The following is a 7500-nucleotide window of genomic DNA, read 5'->3' as shown; positions in this document are numbered from 1 at the left end:
GCACGCGCTGGCGCATTTTAAATGCATGCATGCATGCATGCATGCGTATCTTCCTGTCGATGTGTGCTCGTCCGCATGCATGCATGCATGCACTGCTTCTATTTATGCATTCCACTCGCCTGCGTAGCGCGTGGCTCTGCGGCTGCGTACACCCGAACTGAGGTGTATGTACACCTGCCCAGCAGCGAAGGGCATTTGGGGTGTATGCGCAGATGTGTGGGGCCCCACAGCGCCCACATGCACTCGCGCATGCACGTATTTATGAGCATTTGCGCCAAGTTTATATATAATATGCCCTAAATATTAAATTTATGTTTATATTTATATTATATTACATTATATTATATTATATTATATTATATTATATTTATATTATATTTATATTATATTATATTTATATGTTTATATTGCATGCCATTTATGTTTAACTCGCATATTTGAATCGAGCTATGGCGCCTCTCTCTGTAGTCTCGCGGGCCCAGCCTCAGACAGAAGAGAAAGTGCTGCTGCTTCCCAGCTTTCTGTCTTGGCCCTGGAGCGCATGCAGCAGCAAATAAGAGGGGGCTGTCTCACTAGTTTGGGGCTGGCTGGGCCCCGCCCCAATCTTTGTCTTTCTGCGCGGCCGCCGCATGCATGCATGCATGCAAGATGCATGCAGCCGTGCTGCATGCAGGCTTGCATTTATAGGGAGTTATTATTTCTTTTATACAGACTATTTGCACTCGTCACGTCTCGTGTTCAAGTGAACTCCACGGGCGCTGCTGCCGACCAAACCCGCATGCGCATGCGCGTGCATGCATGCATGCAGGGCGCATGCATGCGCGCATGCATGCATGCGTGCATGCATGCGTGCATGCATGCATGCATGCATGCGTGCATGCATGCGCTCTCTGGGGTTACCAACACTGCGCGCTGCCCGTAGTCTGCTGCCTTTTAGTCTCCCTGCAGAGTTGCGGGCACAGCTGTGGGGCCCCACAGCCCCAAGACATGCAACAGGCTCTCTTCTTTCTTTTTATTTTTTGCCCCGGGGCAGGCAGGTGCATGCGCCCGCCGCGTCCAGCCCCGCGGCTTGCATGCGCGTGCGCATGCACCAGGTGTACGTACACCTCAACTCATTAATTTAAACATGATGTTTTGAGACGAACCTTACGAAGCCGCGAAACCAATTGCCGCAATCTCCAGTTGCTGCTACTCTACTTTTCTCCCTGCGAGGTGTGCTGCAGCTGCAGCAGCAACTGCAGCAGCAGCAGCAGCAGCAGCACGCTGCGTGCAGCAGCCAGTTCCCACCGCTGCTGCTGCTGCTGCTGCTGCTGCTGCTGATACGGGCCAAGCCGTGTGCGCCTCCCGCTTCACTTCCCGGTGTCCTGGGCCGGCACGAGGGCGCGGACAGCAGCAGCAGCTAAGCAGCAGCAAAATAGCAGCAGCAAATATGCAGCAGCAAATTAGTAGCAGCAAGCATGCAGCAGCAAATTAGTAGCAGCAAGTGTGCAGCAACATGTACGCAGCAGCAACGCTGTGGCAGTACGTAAGCAGCAGCACAAAGGCAGCAGCAAATAAGCAACACTAAGTATGGAGAAACAAATCAGCAGCAAGTATGCACCAACAAATATGCAGCAGCAAGCATGCAGCAGCAAATAAGCAGCAGCAAGTGTGCAGCAGCAAACAAGCAGCAGCAAATGCATAGCAGCAAAATAAGCAGCAGCAAGTATGCAGCAGCCAAATATGCAGCAGCAAGTCCGTAGCAATAAGCAGGTAGCAGCAAGTACTGCAGCATATAAGCAGCAGCAAGTACGTTGCAGCAAATAAGCTGCAGCAAGTATGCAGCAGCACTTAAGCAGCAGCAAGTATGCAGCAGCACTTAAGCAGCAGCGAGTCAATAAGTGACAGCAAATACGTAGCAGCAAATAAACAACAGTAAGTGCGCAGCTGCAAATAAGCAGCAGCAAGTATGCAGCAGCAAATAAGCAGCAGCAAGTACGTAGCAGCAAAATAAGAAGCAGTAAGTACGCAGCAGCAAAATGAGCAGCAGCAAGTACGCAGCAGCAAACAAGCAGCAGCGAGTATGTAGCAGCAAATAAGCAGCAGCACTTATGCAGCAGCAAATAAGTACCAGCAAGTATGCAGCAGCAAAATAAGCAGCAGCAAGTATGCAGCTGCAAATAAGCAGCACCAAGTATGCAGCAGCAAACAAACAGCAGCAAGTATGCAGTAGCAAGTATGCCGCAGCAAGTATGCAGCAGCAAATAAGCAGCAGCAAGTACGTAGCAGCAAATAAGCAGCAGCAAATGTGCAGCAGCAAGTGTGGAGCAGCAAGTAAGCAGCAGCAAATAAGCAGCAGCAAGTAAGCAGCAGCAAGTAAGTAGCAGCAAGTATGCAGCAGCAAAAAAGCAGCAGCAAGTATGCAGCAGCAAAATAAGCGGCAGCAAATATGCAGCAGACAAGCAGCAGCAAGTATGATACAGCAAATAAGCAGCAGCAAGTATGGAGCAGCAAGTAAGCAGCAGAAAGTATGCAGCAGCAAATAAGCAGCAGCACGTAAGCAGCAGCAAGCTTTGTGGGTCACTTGAAGGCAGCAAACGTGCACGTCTTCAGGTGTATAGACACTGTCGATCTTGGCAGATAGAAAAACGAATCCCCCGCAGCAGCAGCAGCAGCAGCAGTGGCAGCAGCAGCAGCAGCAGGTGCAATTCCTGCACACGGTTCTGCCTCTGCAGCAGCATTTGCTGCTGCCGCTGCTGCTGCCCGGGCTGCAGCAGCAACGTCTGCCTCTGTTGCTGCTGTGACTGCTTCCACGGCTGCTGCAGCGGCAGCCGCAGGTGCTGCAGCGGCAGCCACAGCTGCTGCTGCAGCAGCCGCAGCTGCTGCAGCGGCAGCCACAGCTGCTGCTGCAGCAGCCGCAGCTGCTGCAGCGGCAGCAGCAGCTGCGTTAGGGCTGCGCATGCCAGCTGTACGGATTGGTGCTGCAGCGGCAGCCGCAGCAGCTGCAGCGGCAGCCGCAGCAGCTGCAGCGGCAGCCGCAGCTGCTGCAGCGGCAGCCGCAGCTGCTGCAGCAGCAGCAGCAGCTGCGTTAGGGCTGCGCATGCCAGCTGTACGGATTGTAGCAGCCCTGCTGCTGGTCCAGCGGGTACTGCAGCTGCTGCTGCGCGGGCAGCTGCAGCACTTGCTGCAGCGGCTGCAGCGGGGGACTGTAGAGCGGCGTGGCTTCCATACAGTTGACGGGCGGGCTGTACTGCTGGTGCTGCTGCTGCTGCTGCTGCTGCTGGTGCTGCTGCTGCTGCTGGGGCACGTAGAGGCCCCCCATGGGCGCGTGGTGAATGGGGTTGTACCCATGGAGTGTGCCTGCGCGTCCTGCTGCTGCTGCTGCAGCAGCAGCAGCAGCTTCTGGAGGGTTGTGCAGAGGGCTGCCGGGCGGGGGGTGTGCGTGGGGCTGCTGCTGCTGCTGCTGCTGCTGCTGCTGCTGCTGCTGCTGCGCAGCGGCGGAGGGGGGCTGCAGCGCAGCAGCGACGAGGTCGCGGAAGCTCTTGTCAATGGCGTTTTTGACGTCGCGGTAAGACAGCAGCAGCAAACTGTTTGCTGCGTCTTTGCTCATGAGCAGCAAAGTGTCGGGGGCCCCCAAGTCGCACTTCTGAAGAGAACTCAAAACATGTCCCAAGTCCAAGACAGGCTCCTGCTGCTGCCCCTGCTGCAGAAACAAAAAGTCCCTGAAGAGCCGCACAATATATCTGTCTCCGACTTCTCCCCAGCTGCTGTCGGCCCCCAGGGGCCCCCGCGCAGCAACAAAGTTGAGTTTGCACAGCAGCAGCAGCAAGCGGCTGCGGCTGAGTTCGCGGAACAGCAAAGCTTCCTGCGCGTCCAGCAGCTGCTCTTCCTGCTGCAGCAAGGGTACCAGCTGCCCCGCGTAGCTCTGCAGCAGGGCCCCCGCGCTCCACAGGGGGGCCCCCCCGGGGGGCCCCCACAGCAGACTCAGACACAGACACTTCAGCTCGCTGCTGTAGCAGCAGCGACCCATCAGCTCCCGCACCCCCGTCGGCGACGACGCCGCCTGCAGCAGCAGCAGCAGCAGCAGCAGCAGCAGCAGCAGCAGCGGCGGCGGCGCTGGGACGCGTGGGCGGGCAGCAGCAGCAAAGCAGGCGACGCAGCGGCTGCAGCAGCAGCAGCAATGGGCACTATCCAAAACGCCGCACGAAGAAGCAGCAGCAGCAGCAAACTACACAACTGTTTGCTGCACGGAACAGCAGATGCGCGGCAAGCAGCAGCAAAACAGACGCAAGAGCAGACGCCGACGCAGCAGCAGCAGCAGCAGCAGCAAAAGAGACAAAAGAAGGACACGCAACTGCAGCAGCAGCAAAAGAGACACAAGAGCGAGACCCAACTGCAGCAGCAGCAGCTCCCTGAACCCGACTGCAGGCGCTGTTTGCCCGAGACTACATTGCGGATTTTCGGCGAAGTCCAAGAGATATTTGAAATTAAATTTGTCACAAAATTCAAATTAAAATGAACTTTTTGCATGCAAAAAGTCCACTTTGCATGCAACTGCAGCAGCTGCGATTTCGAAAGACCCAAATAAGTGCAAACTTCCACTTTGCAGATTTCGGGCAAAGTCTGCATTCCAGGGAGCGCAGCTAGGCGCAAATGCTGCACAAATTTGATTTATTTCTTTAATTTTGCAATTAAAATTATATTTTAATTATATTTTAATTATATTTTTGGATTATTATTCATTAATTTTGCACAAATTGCACGAGTTCGGATGCCTCTGCCTTCGAACGGAGTTGCGCGCTTCTTGCGACTGAGGTGTACGTACACCCCAGCAGCCCGCCGCCCAACAGCCACCGCAAAAGAAAGGAAACTGCTGCCAGCAGCAAAAAGACTTCAAAAGAATACTAAATTCAAAAAAGAAACAAACAAAAAGACAAAAAAGGAGAAAGAGAAAGAAAAAGAGGAGCAGCAGGAACCCCAAACAGAAAAAAGCGAGACGCCAAACAAAGCAGCGACGGAAAAGCTCACAAAACTGCTAAACCCTAAACCCTAAACCCTAAACCCTAAACCTTAAACCCTAAACCCTAAACCCTAGGCCTCTAGCCGTGCACTCGTGAGGCTTACTGCGCTGCCGCAGACAAGGGTAAGGATGAGCTTGCCCAGCAGCATCAGGTCTCTTTGCTGCCTTTCTTCCAGAGTCTCTTCCGCAGCAGCAGCGGCAGCAGCAGCTGCTGCTGCTGCAGTGCTGCTAGCAGGTGGGATTCCTCCTGGGACATTCGCTGCAGCTGCAACAGCCGCCGCTGCTGCTACAGCAGCAGCAGCGGCGCGCTGCTGATGGTGCTGCTGCTGCTGTTAAAGCCCGCATGCATGCACGTTTTGCTGCAGCACTTTCCCCGCGCCCCAGGTGCGCGGCCCAGCTGTGCGTACACTGACGAGGGTTTAGGGTTTAGGGTTTAGGGTTTAGGGTTTAGGGTTTGGGTTTGGGTTTGGGGCAAGAGCGCATGCGGGCTGCGGCTTGAGGTGTACGTACACCCGGGAAGTGTGGGCGCTCACTGGTTGGAGTGTATGTGCTGCAGCGCCAAAAGAATCTGCAGAACAATTTTCCAAAGAGTTATTTCATTAATTGTTTCTGTTTTGATTTCTTCGGAGACAAAAGTTTCTTCTAAAGTGTAAGCATTGGGGATGTAGTCGAAGACAAAGCCCACGCTGCTGCTGCTGCTGCTGCTGCTGCGGCCGCGCAGCAGCCCCAGGCCGCCGCTCTCGCCGTCGCTCTCGGAGCTGCTGTCTGCTGCTGCAGCGCCGCCGGCGCCGCAGAAGCCCTTCCAGCTGCTGCTGCTGCTGCTGCTGCTGCTGCCAGCAGCAGCAAACAAACTCGACATGCATGCAGACAAATCTGCTGTTGCTATTGCGTGCCGCACCGGCACTAAGTTCGGGTGAGACGAAGACACTGGCGCCCACCGCTGCACTGCTGCCTGCGCATGCAACACCCCACACCCTCTGCTGCTGCTGCTGCTGCTGCTGCTGCTGGTTCTGCTGCTGCTGCTGCTGCTGGTCCCACACTCCGGCGGCAAACCAGCAGCGACGAGCCCGCACCCACAGCAAGCTCGATAGGAACGACAGTGCTGGCAGCGACCGCAGCAGCCGCAGCAGCAGCAGCAGCAGAAGCAGCAGCAGCAGCAGCAGCAGCAAGTCCTCACTGCCAGCTCGAGCAGCAGCAAACAGCCCCACTCACAACTATGCTGCACATGCAGATGGCACTGCAGCAGTCGCTCCAGCAGTACTAGGAACAGCACCAATTCAACAGAAGCAGCAGCAGCAGCAGCACGAATTTAGCAGCAGCAGCAGCAGCAGCAGCGCCAATTTAGCAGCAGCAGCAGCAGCAAAAGGAACTCACCTTGACTAGGTCAAAAGAAGAAATGGGGTAAAATGCAATTAGCCTAATGACATAGGCGTGGGGGTCATCGAGGCAAAGAGCTTTGAAGCAAACTGTGGGGTAGCCGCATGCAAGGGAGAGGCAGGGCAGCTGCAGCTGCTGCTGCTGCTGCAGCTGCTGCAGCAGCAGCCGCTGCCGCTCCAAGCTCTCCTCCGAGTCCAGCAGCAGCAGCGAGTGGTACCGCCCCTGGACCACCTCGGGGACGACGAGTCTTGCTGCGAGCGGCTGCTGCTGCTGCTGCTGCTGCTGCGGGAACCTGCGCCGCTGCTGCTGCTGCTGCTGCTGCTGCGCGTACAGCAGCGCGTCTTGCTGCGACAGATGCAGCAGCAGCTGCTGCACATGAGCTTCCCGCTGCAGCTCGCAGGGAGGAGACACGGGGGCCCTGGAAGTCTCCAAACTGGGGAAAGCTGAGGGCCCGAAGCGGGGCAGCAGCGGCAGCTGCTGCAGCAGCGGCGCTGCAGCAGTGTGGGGCCCCACAGGGTCACTCTGCAGCAGCAGCAAACCTTCCTGTGCATGCGTTTCGCTGTCGCTGCTGCTCTCCGGCACTCCAAGAGGGGCTCGCCGTGCTGCTGCTGCTGCTGCAGCAGCAGACAAAAAAAACCGCTCTGGGAAAGACGCCGGCTGCGCAGACGGCGCAGCGAAACCCTGCTGCTGCTGCTGCTGCTGCTGCTGCTGCTGCTGCTGCTGCTCTGGCACCTGCTCCTCCTGCTGCCGGTAGTCATTCAAGGGCAGCTCGTGCTGCTCTCCAAGCTGCTGCTGCTCAAAATTGTGCGCTTTCAGCAGCTGCTGCTGCTCCTCGAAATCATGTACCTGCGACCCGTGCTGCTGCTGCTGCTGCTGCTGCAGCTGCTGCTGCAGCTGCTGCTGCAGCTGCTGCTGCCCGAAATGATACACCTGCTGCTGCTCGAATTCATTCACCTGTTGCTGCGGTTGCTGATGCTGCAGTTGCTGTCGCTGCTGCTGCTCCTCCACGAGCCGTTCCCGCTGCTGTTGATCCAGCTGTTGCTGCTGCTGCTGCTCTTGCTGCTGCTGCTGCTCTTGCTGCTGCTGCTGCTCTTGCTGCTGCTGCTGCTGCTCGCTACAGGCAG

The sequence above is a fragment of the Eimeria necatrix genome, genomic scaffold (assembly GCF_000499385.1).
Source record: "Eimeria necatrix Houghton genomic scaffold, Enh_scaff49, whole genome shotgun sequence".
In the NCBI taxonomy this organism is placed as follows: domain Eukaryota; phylum Apicomplexa; class Conoidasida; order Eucoccidiorida; family Eimeriidae; genus Eimeria; species Eimeria necatrix.
The sequence above is the reverse complement of the archived record's forward strand: the minus strand, read 5'-3'. Positions refer to the sequence as shown.